Consider the following 19,246-nt stretch of genomic DNA (forward strand, 5'->3'; position numbering starts at 1 on the left):
CTCTCCACTACACACTACCATCCTAATCTAAACCACTGTCATCCCACTTCTGGACAAGGACATTCGCTTCCTTAACTTGCCTCCCCATGTCATCTCTTCCTTCTTTCCAATTCTTTCTTCCCTCTGCAGACAGAGGGACCTATTAGCCATGTCGCTTTGCTATTTAAATATAAGGGGAAATTACAAATCAATAACCTGTCATGGAACTGGACGTGGTGGCTCATGCCTGTAATCTCAGCACTTTGGGAGGCCTAGATGGGAGGATCACTTGGGTCCAGGAGCTCAAGACCAGCCCGGGTAATTGGCGAAACCCCGTCTGTACCCAAAATTCAAAAATCAGCCAGGCATGGTGGCGCGCCTATAGTTTCAGCTTCTCGGGAGGCTGAGGTGGAAGGATCACTTGAGCCCAGGAGGCAGAGGTTACAGTGAGCAGAGATCGTGCCACTGCACTCCATCCTGGGTGATGGAGCCAGATCCTGTCTCAAAAAATACATTTTAAAAACCCTGTCATGGAAGGCCCTGTGTAAAGGTCCCTGACTGTCTTCCTTGCCTAGCCCTCACTGCTTCCTGTCTGGGGCTGCTCTCAGCTTTTCATACGTGCCACACTCTCTCATGGCTGGGACTTTGGAGGTGCTTCTCTTTCTAGGAACTCTCTTCTCCCCTCATCTTTTCATGTATCCAACTCCCCCTTATTCACTGAAGTCTCAGAAGGCTGTTACCTCCTTAGGGAGGTCTTCACTGGCTCCTAAATAAGACTAAGTCCTCCCAGAATAACACACAAAACAACTCTAAGTATTTATTTGTTCTAAGGTCTCGATTCCATATGAAACTACAAGCCCCATCGAGGTGAGCACTGTGTCTCCCCTCTTCACCTGGGTGCTCACAGCTCCAAGCCCAGGATCTGGTACTCAGCAATGATGGCATAGTCATTATTTATTGAATAGACAGATGAAGGAAGCTGTGTCAAAGATAGTTCTTAAATAATTATGGTGACCAATGCAATTTTATATCTTTAAAAGGATACCTGATTGTCTAAAAGTGGACTGTTGCCATTTGAAATATTCTGGACCTATTTAGCAGTCCAAATGACTGTGAATTCCAGCTGAAGTTTACGTGTTGAGCAGAAGCATGTGTTCACTAGGGGTCTGATTTTACCACTCATCTGAGAGTAATGTCCTGCCAAATCCAATCTCTAAAGTGGTTCACCCTCAATCTGACTTCACTATATCGCTGTTCATCAGAATACACATTTATAGATGTGACTTAGTGACACCTAGAGTAGTGTGATCCATTCTCACACTTCTTTGTGTTATTTGTGTGTCTCTTCCACTCTCAGGCCAATGCCAAGTCTATAAACAGCAGGAGATAACAAGGCTGCTGGTTTCTGATAATAGAGGCCTCACGTATTTTTCATATCCTTCAAACATTATTCCTCAATATGTCCCCAGGGAGAGATACTACAATAATCCCCTTGGCCTTGGCCTCTCTTTGAAGTTGAAAGTTAAAATGCATTTTCTCCAGTTGCTTTTAAGTAACATAGTTAAATATTACAGTGTGGTTGACCCCTGCCTCCCAACTGCTGCCCTTTTGACGTGATTCTGGCTTGTGCTGACTGGCCTGCTGAGCACACAACATGGGTGAGCTGCGGAGGCAGGTAGCAGGGAAAGGGACACGTTACACTTTAATGAAAAAGCAATCTCACTTTCCCGAAAGAGTTACCTTGGGACACGTGATGGAGGTTCACATACTGCACCCTATAGCAATGACAAAGGCTAAACCTCAACCTGTATTCATCTTCCCTTCTACACCAACCAGTGCAGTAGACAATGGAAGTACAGACTCCTTCCTGCTGTAGCTGGTCCTCTTTCCTAGCTAGGCTGGGTGGGTGTCAGAAAGAGATGAAGTGTGGCCTCCCTGCCATGAGCTGGGACTCTGGAAGCATCTCTATCCCTTGTCATCCAGTGCTACTCAGCAGGAAGGGAGCACAGGCCATGTTGCTATTGTCCCATGCCAGAGACCAGACACAGGTGGAAAAGACCCTCATCCCCTCTTAGGCCACGGAGGGCCTCTGCTGGTGGAGCAAGTTCAAGTTGCATTCAAATAAAGTCCCTGGCAGTATTTCCCCTGCTGTCTTCATTTAGGCCTTTGGGTGCCAGAAAAGGCTGAGATGACTGCTGTGTCTTCTTGGCTTTGGGGAATGACACATGCTGAGGTTTAAGCTCCAAGGAAGTCATTATGCTCTTAATGACCACTCTGCTTCTAGGTACTGTTCGCGTCACCTCCGTTTAATATACCTTGTAGACTCTCCAAGTCATTGTCCCTTGCCCTTCACTTTGCTCTTACTCTTTGACCCTCATTCCTTTCCTACCTCTTTCTGGTTGAACATGTTTTGGTGAACTTGACAGCATTTGTATTTCTTTACTTATTTCATATATAAGAGCAATGCTTTGTATATCAAACAAAGCAGGCTTGGCTTAGATTGGGTTCCTTGGAAACAGCCTCTGAGATAGAGAATTGCATGTAGAGTTGACTGGGGGGTGCTTTAGGGAGCTGCAGCAGTAAGGAAGTGAAGAAGGCAGAATTGGGTAAGGGGAGAAGCTGATCTACAAAGGGGCTGCCACCCAGAGGCCTTAACCAATCCTGCAGAGAGTTCTGGAGCTAGACGGTCCTCCAGAGGTGTACCAAATTGAAGCTAGGGGCCCAGCCTTTCCTTCCCTGCAACAGCCAGCCATTGGCCACTGGCTCACCCTTGGGAAGGAATTTATTCTTGGACAAGGTAGTTGCCTTCCGTGGGGGGGAAGTTCTCAGTGAAAATGTGGAGCTCAGACGCAGGCCTTTGAGGAGGGGGAGCCCCCTGGCAGTGGCTGGTACTTTCGAGGTGGCACAATAAGCCTGGTTCTGGGAGTGTGAAGGAAAGCAGGAAACAGAAACCAGCTGTTGCTTCCAGGGAGAAAGTAAGTACCGGGGTCATGCTGGTGGGTCTGGCAACCACTTAGGAAGCTGTAAGTCCCTTCTCCCACAATCCTGCCACCCGGTCTCTCTCTGGTGCCCCCTGTTGGCAGAATCTAACGCGAAAGCCGCAGCATTACGGAGCAGCATGTATGAGGGTAGACAGTCGCTTCATCACCAGCCTGTCTGCAGTTCTGCATCCACGTGCCTGCATGGTAATAACTGGCAGGAGCTGCACATGAGCTGCCCTTCGAGAAAGGGTCACAGGCCCTTGAGTTCACTAGGTCCCCATCCAGCTGCTGTCTTACTCATCAACCTTTCCAACCAGGCCCTTGTTTGTTACCCTTGGGGCGGTGGGGGGCCAAGAAAAAAACTGCTTCCCTCAAAAGGATCCAAATCATATTTTGAGAAGGGTTCCAGGAATCAGTATGAACACATGAATTCATGTTCAGAACTTTCTTCACAGCTAACATAACTTCGTGCGTTTTTTCCGTCCAGAACTAACTGATTCCTCTTCCTGTCTTCTTGAGCAAGCCACAGGCACCCCACCCAGCCCCATTGCTGAGGGAAGTTTGGGGGTTTGGCGTTGTGTTGCACCACTCAGGGCTGGGTTTTTGACCCATCACTCAGCCTCTCGCGTTGTTTCCGCCCTCCTTCCCTTCCACTTTGGAGAGGCTGGGCTGCAGAGGCCAGGTCACTTTCCAGAGCACACAGCTCAGCAAGCGCCGTCTCATGGAGTAAAAATTCCCTGGAGATAGACCAAAGCCCCAACTACAAGTATGTTCTCTTTGTATGGATTTTTTTCTTGGAGTATGGTTGTAATCAGAGCTTGGCAAGAAAGTCATGTTCTTCTATTTTTTTAAGAAAGGCTACAAACCTTTTAGCAAATTAATAGATAGCGCTGAAGCCAATAATAATTTTGTAAATTAAGATCCTGGGGCCGAGATCATGGAAATATGGATTATAGGTCTCTAATGTCTCCCAGAAGATGAACAGATTTCTTACATCAACAGCCCTAAAAGCATCTTTGCCTTGTCACTGTTGTCACTGCTGAATGTGTATTGTCACTCCCACCCACCTCTGCTCTGTTGATCTTCTAGAACAAAATAAGTACAAGTGAGAGCCCAGATATAAAACACAGAGCTAAGATACCCAGCATACATTTTTGTCTGCCCCCACAAAGCGACCGTTAATCATAATGACTTACTGAGCACTTACTATGTGCCAGGCTACAGCTATATGTTATGTCTGAACCTCTGAAGTTGTTTGCATTTTCAGATAGAAAACAGAGGTGAGGTTCAGGGCAGTGAGACGACACAGAACAAAGAAAGGACAAAAACAGATCTGGAAACCTCTCATTCATTATGATTATGTTAAGGAGAAAGTCTTACTCTGGTATTAATATATATTTTTATTTTATTTTGTTTCTTTACTTTGTTTTGTATTTATATTTTGGATTTGACATTTTTAACACCCCTACAACACTAGCCCTTCTCCACTGCCTCCCCTCCTCCCTTCCTCTTAACAAAAAGAGCCAAGCTATCATTTTTTATTTTTTATTCTTTTTTTTGAGACAGGTTCTCTTTCTGCTGCCCAGGCTGCAGGACCGTGGCAGGATCACAGCTCACCTCAGCCTCAACCTCCTGGGCTCAAGTGATCCTCCTGCCTCAGCCTCCTGAGTAGCTGGGACTATAGGCATGTGCTACCACATCTGTCTACTTTTTAATTTTTTGTAGAGATGGGGTCTCACTAGGTTACCCAGGCTGATCTCAAACTCCTCAGCTCAAGCAATCCTCCTGCCTCAGCCTCCCAAAGTGCTGAGATTACCAGCTTGAGCCACCATGCCCAGCCTCAGGCTAGAATTTATATCATTGTTTTTCATTAGTTGTATCCATTTCATAGTTATCTCCTATTTATGACCAGTGATACTGATTTTCCTTTTACAGTAGAGACATGACATTCCATTTTAAAATAAACTTAAGTTAAAACCAAGTCAGCTGGACGCAGTGGCTCATGCCTGTAATCCCAGCACTTTGGGAAGCCAAGGTGGCTGGATCACTTGAGCTCAAGAGTTCGAGACCAGCCTGGTCAACATGGCAAAACCCCATCTCCACAAAAAAATACAAAAATTAGCCGGGTGTGGCGGTGCACATCTGCCATCACAGCTACTTGGTAGGCGGAAGTGGGAGAATCACCTGAGCCTGGGAGGTCAAGGCTGCAGTTGCACCACTACCTTCCAGCCTGGAAGACAGAGTGAGACCCCATCAAAAAAAAACAAAACAAGCAAACAAAAACGGAGTCAAGTTCTAAAATAATAAGTACCTAATAGCCAAAGTGGTACTTGGCTGGGCAAATAATGTGAAAGTATGACCTTGCATAACGTTTCTGAACAGCTCTGTGCCTCAGTTTCCCCAGGATAAGAATGGTACCTACTTCACAAGGTGGTTGTGAGGATTCACCTTGTTGACCTATCCCGAAGGCATAAAGCAGTACCTAGGACACAGTCAGCACTACATGAGTGTTAACCGCTGTTGTTCTTATGCAAATGCATGAATTCAGTTCTTGTGTGCCTCTGGGAAAGACCAGCTGGTAAAAGCAAAGACAACCAGGGCATCAGACTTCTAAATGTAGATACATTGGTAGAGGCTATGCCTAGCTTCATACTGCTCTGTAAAACTGCAGAGTTGAAGGGGAAATTTTACTGTGATGTAGAGTCATTAACATTCAGTCTTTCTTTTTTAGGAATCAATTGTGTTTGTTCCTATAAGAAAGTTAAAATCTTTGAAGTACTCTATTTCTAACAAGCTTCCCTGCCACCTCCTCCCCACGTGTCTACAGGAAACTGAGAACAGTACTCAAATTGCTTCAATAATCATTTACTAGGTACAAAGCTTAAATTTTAAAAGTCCAGGGACTTTTAGATCATGCATTTTACTCACAGGGATTATAATTATGATGAGATAAAACTTTGATGGTATCTTCTAAAACACACAAATTTCTGGAAATGCAATGTGGAATCAATGTGTCAAAGAAAACCTTTAAAAGAGTTTGTGGGGCTTCTTTTTGTGTTGTCATGGGGTTTTCATAAGAATACACTTTAAACAACCCAACATTCCAACCCAATTTTGGAAGGAGAAACTTGGTATGCGGTGTTGGTCATCAGAGACTGAAATGCAGCTTCCCTGGGGTCTCAGGTGTGAGATATTTGGTGGACAAAGCATTACTAAGTCCCTGGTATAGAAAGCAAATGAGCATTCTCTCTGCTATTTAAGGTACAAAGATCCCAAAAGGGCATGGAAGAGAAAGTATACAAGCCTGCTAGGTCTGGAATGTTTATTTAGGGAACAATGGAAACAGTGGGATTGTTGAGGATTATGTAGTCTCCTGTCCAGCAGCAGCAGCAGCAGCTGGAAATTTGTTTAAAAGGCAAACTCTCAGGTTCCACTCTAGAGCCACTGAATCACAAGCTGCGAGTTTGCCCAGGCACGGTAGCTCATGCCTGTAATCCCAGCACATTGGGAGGCCGCAGCGGGCAGATCACCTGAGGTCGGGAGTTCAAGACCAGCCTGGCCAACATGGCAAAACCCCATCTCTACTAAAAATGCAAAAAATTAGCTGGGCATGGTGGCGGGCACCTGTAGTCCCAGCTACTTGGGAGGCTGAGGCACGAGAATTGCTTGAACCCGGGAGGCAGAGGTTGCGGTGAGCCTAGATCGCACCACTGCACTCCAGCCTGGGCGACAGAGCGAGACTCCATCTAAAAAAAAAAAAAACTGGTCTGGGAGTTGGTCCCAGCCATCTGTATGTTAGCAAGCCTTCCAGGGCATTCTGTAATGTTGTAGAACCACCAGTTTGGCGGAAAGACATTGCGTCTGTCTAAAGGTAATTGTCATACAGCGCCCACAGACACAAGTAAACGTAGAATGATCACTAGCGCCTTTTCTCACCTTCCCTTTGCATCCTGAGGAACATAAATACAATAGCCTTCTAGGTCAAAGGAGGACAATTCTGCCCTATTGGCTCCAAGTTCTCCTTTTTTTTTGAAACAGAGTCTCACTCTGTCACCCAGGCTGGAGTGCAGTGGCACAATCTTGGCTCACGGCAACTGCCGCCTCCTAGTTTCAAGCAATTCTCATGCCTCAGCCTCCTGAGTAGCTGGGATTACAGGCATGTGCCACCATGCCTGGCTAATGTTTTTTGTATTTTTAGTAGAGACGGGGTTTCACCATGTTGGCCAGGCTGGTCTTGAACTCTTGGCCTCCAGTAATCCACCTGCCTCGGCCTCCCAAAGTGCTGGGATTACAGGTGTGAGCCACTGTGACTGGCTGACTCCAAGTTCTTTGGGGCAACCAAGGCTTTTCTGGTGGCCAAGGCTTGACTCACAGAGAGCAAAGAATAAGAACATTCTGATTCTTATTTTAGCAACTCAAGACATAGCAACCCAAGATGTGGAGTCTGATGCAGACAAGTGCCCTCTGAAAAGATGAGTCATTCTATCATGGTCCATGACACAAAACCTGGACAATTCAGAATGGGAAAGGGGTGCAGCTGGAAGACAAGCAAGGAGAGAGAGAGGAGAGAGGGTAGTGGTCGGGGGGTCACTTGCTTTGGTGAGGCTATTTGTCAGGAAGCCAGGCTGGGTGCCTAGTCAGCGTGGCCGTATTCTCTCTCTTCATGGCTCTGCAACCTGTTGATTGGATGAACCTGGCTTTGATCCTTCCCACTTATGGGTATTAATATATTAAGAAAACAAATTACAGCCCAATCCCACAAAGGCTAGGGAGCCTGCCTTTCTTCTTCTTCATTGTGTCCCCAGAACCTAGCAGATTGCCTGCTACGTAGTTGATAAATATTTGAAAAAAATCAGTGAGGCTGGAGGTAGAGTTTGTTCTCAAGGTGAGAGGTAGGGCAGGATTTCCTCCCTTAAGTAACCAGGCAGGAAAAGAACAGAGTGTCACTCGTTATAGGATACCCTGGTCACACCAAGGAAATCAGCATTAATTTGAAAGTCCAAAAGGAAGTAGCACAGATGAAAACTGGATATAGTCAGAGGTCAGGACTTGGGCAGACCTGAACTTAAATGGGATCAAAGAAAGAAAATGAGGTAAAGATAGCCCTGCTGTCCACAAATTGCCCCATGCATAAGTAGATTAGGTTGGCGTAAAGCTGTGTTAACTAATATTCAAATATTTATTCAGTCCCTATTATGTGACAGGTACTATTCTAAGAGGCACTCGCAATTCTGCAGTAAATGAAACAAACAAAAATCTCTACAGCCACAAAGTAGAGAGCACTGACCCCAAAGGGAATACTAATAATAGCTATTTGATGATTTAATAATAGTAATAAATAATTGCTTACCAGGCGCCAGGCATCGTCATCGTTATCATACATAGACCACCCAATCAGTTGATGTGGAAGTGAGTTCTGTGCTTACGCTAACTTCCCTTTTCCAAAGGCCTTTCTTCTTCAGACCATCACCTGTGGGCACAGAAACCACAGGAGGAAGTAAGGTCTGAACTTACGACCTGGGATATTACATTTCAATTTGGTTCTGGCCAGGCACCATGGCTCACACCTGTAATCCCAGCACTTTGGGAGGCTGAGGCAGGCAGATGAGAAGGTCAGGAGTTTGAGACCAGGATTTCTGGCCAATATGGTAAAACCCCGTCTCTACTAAAAATACAATAATCAGCCGGGCGTGGTAGCAGGCGCCTGTAGTCCCAGCTACTTGAGAGGCTGCAACAGGAGAATCTCTTGAACCCAGGGGGCAGAGCTTGCAGTGAGCCAAGATCACGCCGCTGCACTCTAGCCTGGGCAACAGGGCGAGACTCCATCTCAAAAAAACAAAAAAAAATGGTTCTAACAAGTAGGCAAGTCACCTCATGACTTATATCACTGGTTACTGAAAGATTGAGTAACAAGATTGCAGTTAATGAAACAATATGAGGCTTTTGATGGGTGTTTATATGAATAGTAGGTAAAGAAAATGGTTTTAAGAGAATGAGCATCAGAAGTCTTTAAAATCCTTTGTGGCATGTTGTCAGAGGAACATTAATAATGAACTATTCTAGGAATCCTCTCGATAATGCTTTCACAAAAACATAGTATCACTCAACTGACATTGGTTTAGTTAAAAATTCCAGCCAGATGATGATTATTAAAAAAGAAAATCCTTACCAGTTAGACATGCATGTAGACCCTTGAGTGTGTTTTTAAAAAGATAGATACATAGAAATATTAGATATATAAAGATGTATATTCCAGCCAGAAGTGCCTGTAAGACAACAGTACTCCTAAACATAAAGTAAGTTATTTAGAAATTTTCAAATTTGACAAGGGGTTTTATTGTTCGCCTCATATACTTTATACACATAGAACTTGCTATGTTAAAAAGCCCTAATTCACTAACTTCATTTGCGTATTATTCAATGCCTTTCCATGTGTTAATATTTCTGGGGCTGTCCCTGGCGAATGATTGTGTATGGAAGAGAATAAACGATGTGGTTAAGACTGCAGCCTCAGGAGGCAAGTTGCCAATGCTTAATTTCTGGCTCCGTCACTTACTGGCTGTCTGATATTGAGCAGGTTATTTAATTTCTCCATGCCTCGTTTTCCCCATCTGTAAAAGGGGGTACTAATAATGTGTCATAGGGTGGTTAAGAGGTTTGAATGTGCTTATAAAATGCCTGGAAAAGTCTCTGGCACATCGTAAGTGCTGTGTGAGGTGCTGATATTTTTCTGCTTCTGCAAGTGTGCCCTGGCTGTCCTTTGCCTCCTCAGCTGGGCCTACACTGCTGCTCTTCCCTTCTGAAGCTCGCCGTCTTCCATCCTCAGATCCCCTCTTTCATGGTGCTGCTGACATCTCTTCCACCCAACCTCACCTCCCATAATTCCCCACATCTCAGAAGAGCCAAGCTCTGCCATTGCACGTGGAGGTAGAAACTGGAGAGAGAGCACCAAAAAATAACTTCCCTCCTTGTCATAGACCCACATCCATTTTAGGGTGGGTTCCTGAGCCGGCTCATGACGTGGTCCTGGCATGTTCCCTGTAACCAGAGTCAGTTCTGCCCAACCACCCACTCCAGGCCTCCCCATGCCTCAGACCCTAGCTCCAGGAAAAAGGACCATGTTTTCCCCTCGCCCTAGGCTAAGGCCCACCACAGTTCATTTCTTGCCTTTGGATTGACCTCTTCCTAGGATGGCTGGGAATAAGAGCTTCCCTTCGCTTAAGGACAAGCCCCACTCCACCCACAGGGCTGTGGGGCAGATCTGAGGCTCAACAAGAGTCCGGATTAGGGATTGCTGGGAAGTGCAGTCATCACTGCCAGTGGGCTCCCACCAAACACACTGTGCTCAGTTCAGATCCTACTCAGCCAGCTTCTCTTTGTCGAGGTTTCCACAAATCCTGGGGTCCCGTCTCACCCAGGGTCACCCTGAGCCAGTGGAGTCTGGGATTCTGAGAGGTCCAGGTGGTGATCTAGGGTTTAGTTTCCTGCTCTGTCAAGGACTATTTTAGCTATGTTATGCTTTAGGAAGAATTTGTGGGTCCCTCTGGGAACTTAACTCTATTTATAACATTGTTTCTATGGGAAAGAGTGTTCCAAGTGACAATCAATTTAAAACAGAATGCTTAGTGCACAGCTTTTTCATCGCTGGGGGACTGCTGGTAATTGTTTCTTCACATGTAGAGATTATATTGAAGTTTCAAAACAAATCTAGTATAAACAAGTAGAGCAAGGAAAAAACAGGTGTTGCTTCTTGTATTTTTTAGGAGACATTTTAAAAGTTGAAGTTTTTTAAGAAAAAAAGGTTATTTCACAGGGTAACATTTATTGAGCATTTACTGTTTACCAGCTACTAAATTAAAGACAGCGTCTGTGTAATCTCATTTAATCCTCACAACAAAGCTCTATGGAGGTGTGATAAAGAATCACCAGCATTTTTGATGTTTAGCCAGTGAAAGCTTTCAAACCCCACCAGACCCTCCCACTTCTGCCCCACATCTGGGCAAGCTGATGAAAGAGCACAGGTGCACCCTCCTGTGATGCTGTTGGGACATTCAATCCATGAAAACCCAGCTGCAAGAGCGAAGCTTCGTCCAGCCCCACTCTCCCACCTCCACAAAACCCCAAAGCCAGCCTCCATTTCCCACTCCCTTAAACCATTCTTGGACCTCTTGGAAGCTCACTTTACTTCCCCCTGAAAGCCCTACTGTGTGAAATATAAAGCTTTTCACACCTTCTGTGTGTGTGTGTGTGTGTGTGTGTGTGTGTATGTATCATTAGTCCCAACATCCAAGCCAAATCTTCGGTGAGGGGTCCATCTTCTCTCCATGAGGTGATTATAGTAGGTAAGTATAGTAGTCTCTGTTTTACAGATGAGGAAACTGAGGCTCAGAGAGATTAAGTTGCTTGTCAACTAGATAATAGTATGATCTTAACCACTCTGCTCTTTCTTTACTTCAGCTCAGATGCGTCTTGCCTTTTGAAAAATCAGTGAAGGAACTTACACTGAGGGCTTTTACCTCTTGCTAATACTCAACACCTACTGATTACCTACCCGAGCTAAGCTTTTTTCATGCATTAACTCATGTTATTCTTTTTTTTTTCTTTGAGACGGAGTCTTGCTCTTGTTTCCCAGGCTGGAGTGCAATGGCACCATCTCGGCTCACTGCACCCTCTGCCTCCCGGGTTCAAGTGATTCTCCGGCCTCAGCCTCCCGAGTAGCTGGGATGACAGGCATGCGCCACCACGCCCAGCTAATTTTATATTTTTAGTAGAAACAGTGTTGCACCATGTTGGTCAGGTTGGTCTCAAACTCTTGACCTCAGGTGATCTGCCCACCTCAGCCTGCCAAAATGCTGGGATTACAGGCATGAGCCACCGTGCCCAGTTAACTTATGTTATTCTTTTAATAACTCTATGAGCTAAATACCATTGTCAGTCCCATTTTTATAGATGAGGAAACCAGGAAACAGCAAAGTTCAACAACTAATACAGGGTACCCTGCTAACAAATAGCGGAACCAGGATTTAAACACAGACAGTCTGCTCAGAACCCATTCTCTTGGCCATAGAGCTATAATACTTCTTACATAGTCCACAAGTAAAGCTGATAATTCACCCAGCTTTTAAGGATTGTGGTTTGGCCACTGCTTAATTGGACAGCAGTTGTTTAAAGAAAGAAATCCTATATTAATGACACGTTTACTGGTTTCATTATATCTTGTATAGTGTTCTTATGTTATTCATATGTAGTTTACTCAATACAGCAAACGTCTATAAAGAAAAGGCAATGCTTCAGTTTCTTTGATATCTTTCTCCCCACCCGACCCCCAGTAACTAGGACATTGCTTTTTAGGCAATGGGGACCCAACAGATGTCGTCTGAATGGCTTCAAATCAGTAGGTGTTGCAGAATGAAGCCCCACAATTTCACCTTCGCCCTAGATACTACACTACACATCATTACAAATAGGCCAGGGCTCTCCAACAATTGCCATGGCAACTGTCTAGAATTCCTGTTCCCTGTCTCGTGCCATCTGTTCGACTAAAGGTATAACAAGGAAATTAATAATCTGTAATTGCTCATAGCAAGGTATCACAAATTCACAGAGTATTTTTTTAACCATCTGCTTTCCCTTCAGGCTTTTCAGCAACTTCTGTGCAGCTAATACATAAAATTGTGTAACATTTATGATGGCTGGTTCACCATACATGGTTTCTAGCTCTGAAAACTCAGTTATGTGGAAGGCTAGAATTAAACAACATCAAAAAACAAAAACAAACAAAAAAACCGTGATAACTCAAATGGAATCTGCATGATGAGTTACAGGACTGACAGTGGAAACAAATGTTAAAAGTAGTCTCTTATTTCCGTCTGGGTACCAAAGGCAAAGCTTGCTGCTTTTCAGCTTGGCCCTGATTGTGTCTTTGTCAAATGCCTTGGGCAAATAGATTTAAAATTTGCCCACAAACAAAGTTAGCTTAATAATGGCTTCCATGCAGAGCTGTCAGAAGATAAAAGAGCTCTATAAAGGATTCTGAGGAATAAAACTTTATGGAACTTAGTGTCAAATATGACCATTCCTTTGAGGAAATACATCAAAGGTAGAGATGAAGTGTTTGAGCTGGAAGGCACTTCCTTCAGTTCAGTGGTTTTTGAATCTGTGCTCTATGGAGCCCCTGGGTTTCCTCCGATTTCCCTCTGCAGCTGCCAGAGGTAAGAGGTTAGCAGAGTGAACGTCTGGAGTCACCAGCCCAACTTCCACTGAGCACCCCTGCGTGTATTTGATTTTCTTTTGAAGATTCTCATAAAATTTATTTTAACAAAGACTCTGTATTAGTCTCTTCTCATGTTGCTGATGAAGACATACCTGAGATTGGGTAATTTATAAAGAAAAAGAGGTTTAATGGACTCACAGTTCCACGTGGCTGGGGAGGCCTCACAGTCATGGTGGAAGGCAAAGAGGAGAAAAGTCTTGTCTTACATGGTGGCAGGCAAGAGAGAGAATGAAAACCAAGCGAAAGGAGAAACCCTTTATAAAATCATCAGATCTTGTGAGACTTATTCACTATCACAAGAACAGTATGAGGGAAACTATCCCCATGATTCAGTTACCTCCGACCGGGCCCTTCCTACAACATGTGGAAATTATGGGAGCTACAATTCAAAATGAGATTTGGGTGGGGACACAGAGCCAAACCATATCAGACTTCATGGCTTAACAATACTTTGATAAGATTCTGAGATAATCCAGCTCCCTCATTTTGTAGACGAAGAGTTTCAGTGATTTGCTAAGGTCTCAGAGATACTCAGAGATGTGGCTGGGGCTAGACAGGTGGTCTGGCTTCCCAATCTACTATTCTCTCAGTGGTCTTTAGGCTGGAAATAGATTGCTACTGCACACCTGCGACTCACGGACAGAGCGCTGAACAGTTTCTTCAACAGACAGAATTCCGAACTTCTTCCCAGTCCTTGGAACATCATTCTCCTGTCTCTTAACTTCTTGCTTCTCTGATTATATTTTTATCTGGCCAATTGGATTTTCTGCCTAGCATGACTTTTCCAGCAACAACCTGTTTGCTCGCCAGGTAGATAACTGATAAATGTTTATATCCTAAAAATCTCCAGGGCAATATGTCCTTGGAGGGAAAACGCCCTGTGAGGCATATCAGTAACGTACTGGATTTTGATGTCCCCAAGAAATGGTATTACAAAAGTTGCCCACTTCAAAGAAGATGTGATTTTTATTTATAGAGTGGAAAAATCATGAATGGGTCTCTTTGACAAAAGTTAAATAACTAGAATTATTGTATTATTAGTAATAACTTTTCATCAAGGTCCCCCAGAGAAAATAGTAATAGTAGTAACAACAATAATAAAGGTGAAAAGTCCGTGTTGCCTTTGTTAAATAGAAGCATCTCTGATCACAGCATTGGAACTGGAACTGGAAAGGACGATGCAGACCAGTTCTCCTTCAAGAGAATTCATAATTTCCAGTAGGAACCATTATCATCATCCTCAATACTGCTACCATTTCCTGAGCACTTGCTATGGACCAGCCAACTGTGCTAAGTAAGCTCTTTACAAGCACTGTCATTTAATCTCTGTAACCATTCTAAGCATTATTATTCTCCCCATTCTACAGATATGAAAACTGAGGTGCAGAAAGTTTAAATCAGGGTCACGGCCTTATACAACTACAGGGAACATTATTTACTTTGTTTTCTATGCAAATGGAACCTTCTGGAGCACAATGCAGCAGCCTTGGTTTAAGTGACTCCCAGTTTCCCAGAATTGGTAAATGACAGATTGAGGAATCACCTCCAGGCCTGTCTGAAGCCAAAAGCCCCGTTCTGATCACTACACAAGCCCCTGCTTCAGAAATCCATATGTGTGCTCGCACTCTGGAGTCTTATATTGATGATGATGAGTTAAGAAGAAATTCGGTTGGCTGTTGTATTAGTCCATTCTCATGCTGCTATAAAGACATACCTAAGATTGGATACTTTAAAAAAAAAAAAAAAAAAAAGAATCTTAATCAGCTAATGGGTTCTGCGGGCTGTACAGGCTTCTGCTTCTGGGGAAGCCTCAGGCAACTTACAATCATGTCAGAAGCTAAAGAGGAAGCAAGCACATCTTCACACGGCCAGCAGAAGACAGAGAGAGAGAAGTGGGGGGCCAGTGCTACACACTTTCAAACAACCAGATGTGCTGAGAACTCTATCACAAGAACAGCAGGGGGGAAGTCTGCCCCTATGATTCAATCACTTCCCACCAGGCCCCTCCTCCAACACTGGGAATTACAATTTGACATGAGATTTGGATGGGGACGCACAGCCAAACCATGTTAGCTGTTAAGTGCTGAGCATGACTTGAACTCAAGACAAATGCCCAAGAAGACTTGATTCGAACTGGTTTTCTATTTGTTTAGACATCAAGTGTTAGCTTCATAAAGTATAATTTTTTTAAACTGTATTTTGAAATAATTTCAAACTTAGAGAAAATTCACACCAATAGTAAGGAGCTCCCAAATACCTGTTGCCCAAATCCACCAATTATTAACATTTTGCTGCCTTTGCCTTCTCTCTCTCATTCTCTCTTTCTGTGGTGTGTGTGTGTCTGTGTGCTCATGCGTGTGCATGCGTGTGTGTGTGTGTGTGTGTGTGTTTGCGTATTTGGGAATTACATCCTGAATATATACATATATACACATACGGAATTCTTAGTGATCCTTGAGGTGTGCTCCCTATGAACCAGCATTGCCTTGATACTTGTTAGAAATGCAGATGACTCAGTCCCACCTCAGATGCACTGAATCAGAAACTTTCGGGGGTGGCACCCAGCGATCTGTGTTTTAACGGTCCTCCAGGCGATTCTGAAGCTCACCCATTTGAGACCCACTGTCCTATTAAAGAATACTTGGGAGAAAATTGTTCTGAGCAATAGGACAGCACTGTTATTTTAATATTTAATGTTTTACATTAATGCCATTTTCTTATAAAAGGAGAGAGGTTGGGAAAAGCTGGGAAGTGGACCTTAGTTTTTCTAGGGGATTGAGCATGACATAAAAGAATCATTGTTGGATTTTTCACCATCCCTGAACTAATTCATATAAAGAGACTCTATAGGCTATGCTAAGTTTTAGGACTTAGTGTTCTAATTAAAGATTTAAATATGACTTTCCAAATTATTGCCTGGAATGGATTCATTTCTGTGAACCTAATCCCTTTGCAAGTGTCTAAAGCTTGCTGCTCACATTCATACAAAAAACTTACAGAAATACAAATACAGTCATTACAGAGAAGCTTACTGATTATGTAAATCGCCATGTCCACCAAAGTCGTTTAATGTAATTTTCAGAGGGTGAGAGCCTGAACTGAATATATCCTTTCTAGAAAGCTGCTTAACAAGGTTGTCAAACGTTGAGGTAACTGATAAAATCATCAACCACGTAAATTTTCATTAGTCTTTAAAATTACAAAATCAAATTTCTGCCTTTAAATAAATAATTTGGGGTTTTATAACATGCAAAGTGAAGACTCCCAGCTTCAAAGTGTGCCTGTGTGTATTCTCAAGTGGAGCCTGTGTCCCACAATAGGTTGACATGGTTACCAATAATTATTTCTTTCTGTAACCTGAGTTAGTTGCCAGCCATATAAAACAGGCTGATCATAATTGTGTCTAGAGGGAAGGGGATACATTTCTAAAAGAACACTGAACAATATTTCTCTGGGATTTTAAAGTCTGGGTACCTCTCTATGAAGTAGTGCTTTGGGGGAGATTTCTTCTTAGTTAACATGACAATTAAGTCAAATTACAATAAACAAATATTCAAAGTCTAGATGCTTCATTTATTTAAGTCAATTTTTAAAAATATAAGAAGAAGAAAAGCAACTGGGAGGAGGGCATTCTCTTGAAATCTTTTGAAATGAAACTAACTTGTATTTAGAATTGTGTGGGGAGGAGAGAAGGAGGTTTACTATTCATTTCCTGGGGCTTATAAGCTGTGGAATCTTGACAGTATTTATGTTTATTCTAAAACATCAAACAGCCGTGTCTCACAACATCTCAGACAACAAAGATGGGAGAACAAATGAACCAAGGACACATCCTAATATATTCTGGGATGTTTACTCCCCCTACAGGCAAATCAATCTTTAGAAAACTATCTTTAATAATATCCTTGTAATTTTTACACTATGTTTCTTCCTTCCAGCAGCCCTAGGCATTATTTATATTTATCAGTCTTCTAACTTCTGTCTGCTACTACTCTCCATCCCATGTAGCTCTCTCTCTTTAGCATTTATTTTTATATTTGTCAACTCCTTTCTCCTCTCTCTCAACTGTAAACGCCAAATCCAGCATTGGAAGGAATGCTCTACATCAAATCACATTGCTAATAAATGAACAGTGAAAATTTAACAATACGGCTTTTATGACAATGTGATGGCAAGTGCCCTGAACTTGGGTGTCCAGAAACCTGAATTCGAGTTTGGGTTTGGCTACTAATTAGTTTGTAACCTTGGGTTTGTTGTCCTTGTCTATAAAATAACATGGTTGAAGTAAAATGAACTAGAAAATACCCTTGACCAACTCAACTTCTATATCTTTTCACATTATATTTAATATCTCAAGTGCTGCAAATCTAAGTTCTATTTTTTTTTTTTTTTTTGAGAAGGAGTTTCACTCTTATTGCCCGGGTTGGAGTACATTGGCACAATCTCAGCTCACTGCAACCTCTGCCTCCCAGGTTCAAGTGATTCTCCTGCCTCAGCCTCCTGAGTAGCTGGGATTACAGGTGCATGCCACTACACCTGGCTAATTTCTTTTTTTGGTGGTTGGCGGGGGGGTTGGTATTTTTAGTAGAGATGAGGTTTCACCATGTTGACCGGGCTGGTCTCAAACTCCTGACCTCATGTGATCCACCCACCTCAGCCTCCCAAGGTGCTGGGATTACAGGCATGAGCCACCGTGCCTGGCCTTGCAAATGTTAAGTTCTAACAAATTAAATGAATAAGAGTTGAAAAGGAAATCAACATTGTTAAAGCAAAATATACCAGAAACAGTGCTGAGTTGATGTCCCTGGATCATCTTATGTGTATAATCTTTACAACAACTGTGCAAGCAGATTCTGCCAGTGTAGTTATTGTCTAGGTGGGAAGATAGATTCTGGTGGTTCCTACTGTGCTGTCTCCCCATAATCTTTGCCTGCTTAGCCTTTAAGGGTCTTGCAAATTGTGGTGCTTCTAGACTATCAATAATTAATATCTCACCCACAAGATACATTTACAATGAGGATGATCATTTGTGAGAGTGGATATAAACCTATATTTCAGATAGACATTAATATTTTTGAGAAATTTTGGCCAACTTCTAGTCATATATTTCTCTACAACATTCTTTTATAAATTGTCATGTGACTGATAAAGGGCTCGTACTAGGTAGTCACAAAATAACAGATTTGCTATTTTGTGTGCGTCCTTGCATTATTAACGTGATAGAGTTGGTTTATGATTTCACTGCAACATCTTTTTATTGTTGTTGTTCCACTTGGGAAGTTTGATTTAACTAAAATTTGAGCACACCTCTGTAAACCTACTTCCCCTGGCTGAAGCCCGTGTGCCTCAAACTGCTGAAAGTGAAGTACTTGTGGCTACCACTGTCAGCTGCTCATGGAATTCTTCCACCAGTACACCTCCCATGCTGAGTGGGCAACATGGCTAGAGAATAGGTGACTGAGTGTGGACCATGCTTCTAGTAAATGACAATTGTCCCCACCCAAGTCTTATCTTGAATTGTAGCTCCCATAATTTCCATGTGTGGTGGGAGGGACCTGGTGAGAGGTAACTGAATCATGGGGGTGGGTCTTTCCCGTGCTGTTCTCATGATAGTAAATAAGTCTTACAAGATCTGATGATTTTATAAAGGGGAGTTCCCCTGCACACGCTCTCTCTTGCCTGCCACCATGTAAGATTTGACTTTGCTCCTCATTCACCTTCTGCCATGATTGTGAGGCCTCCCAGCCATGTGGAACTGTGAGTCCATTAAATCTCTTTCCTTTATAAATTACCCAGTCTTGGGTATGTCTTTATTAGCAGCATGAGAACAGACTAATACAATAATGAAGGCTAATTTCATTTTTGTAAGATAAATGCATATAAATAGAACTTCTAACCCTGATCCCACAGTCCTGTTTTGAAGACTGCTAATTCAGGTCAGTAGTTATGTAGTGGTTTAAAAGTTTCTAATAGAATAGTTGAATTATGTGTTCAAGATTAGGTTATAGCCTGG

Source organism: Symphalangus syndactylus, chromosome 9 (genome assembly GCF_028878055.3).
Source record: "Symphalangus syndactylus isolate Jambi chromosome 9, NHGRI_mSymSyn1-v2.1_pri, whole genome shotgun sequence".
In the NCBI taxonomy this organism is placed as follows: Eukaryota; Metazoa; Chordata; class Mammalia; order Primates; family Hylobatidae; genus Symphalangus; species Symphalangus syndactylus.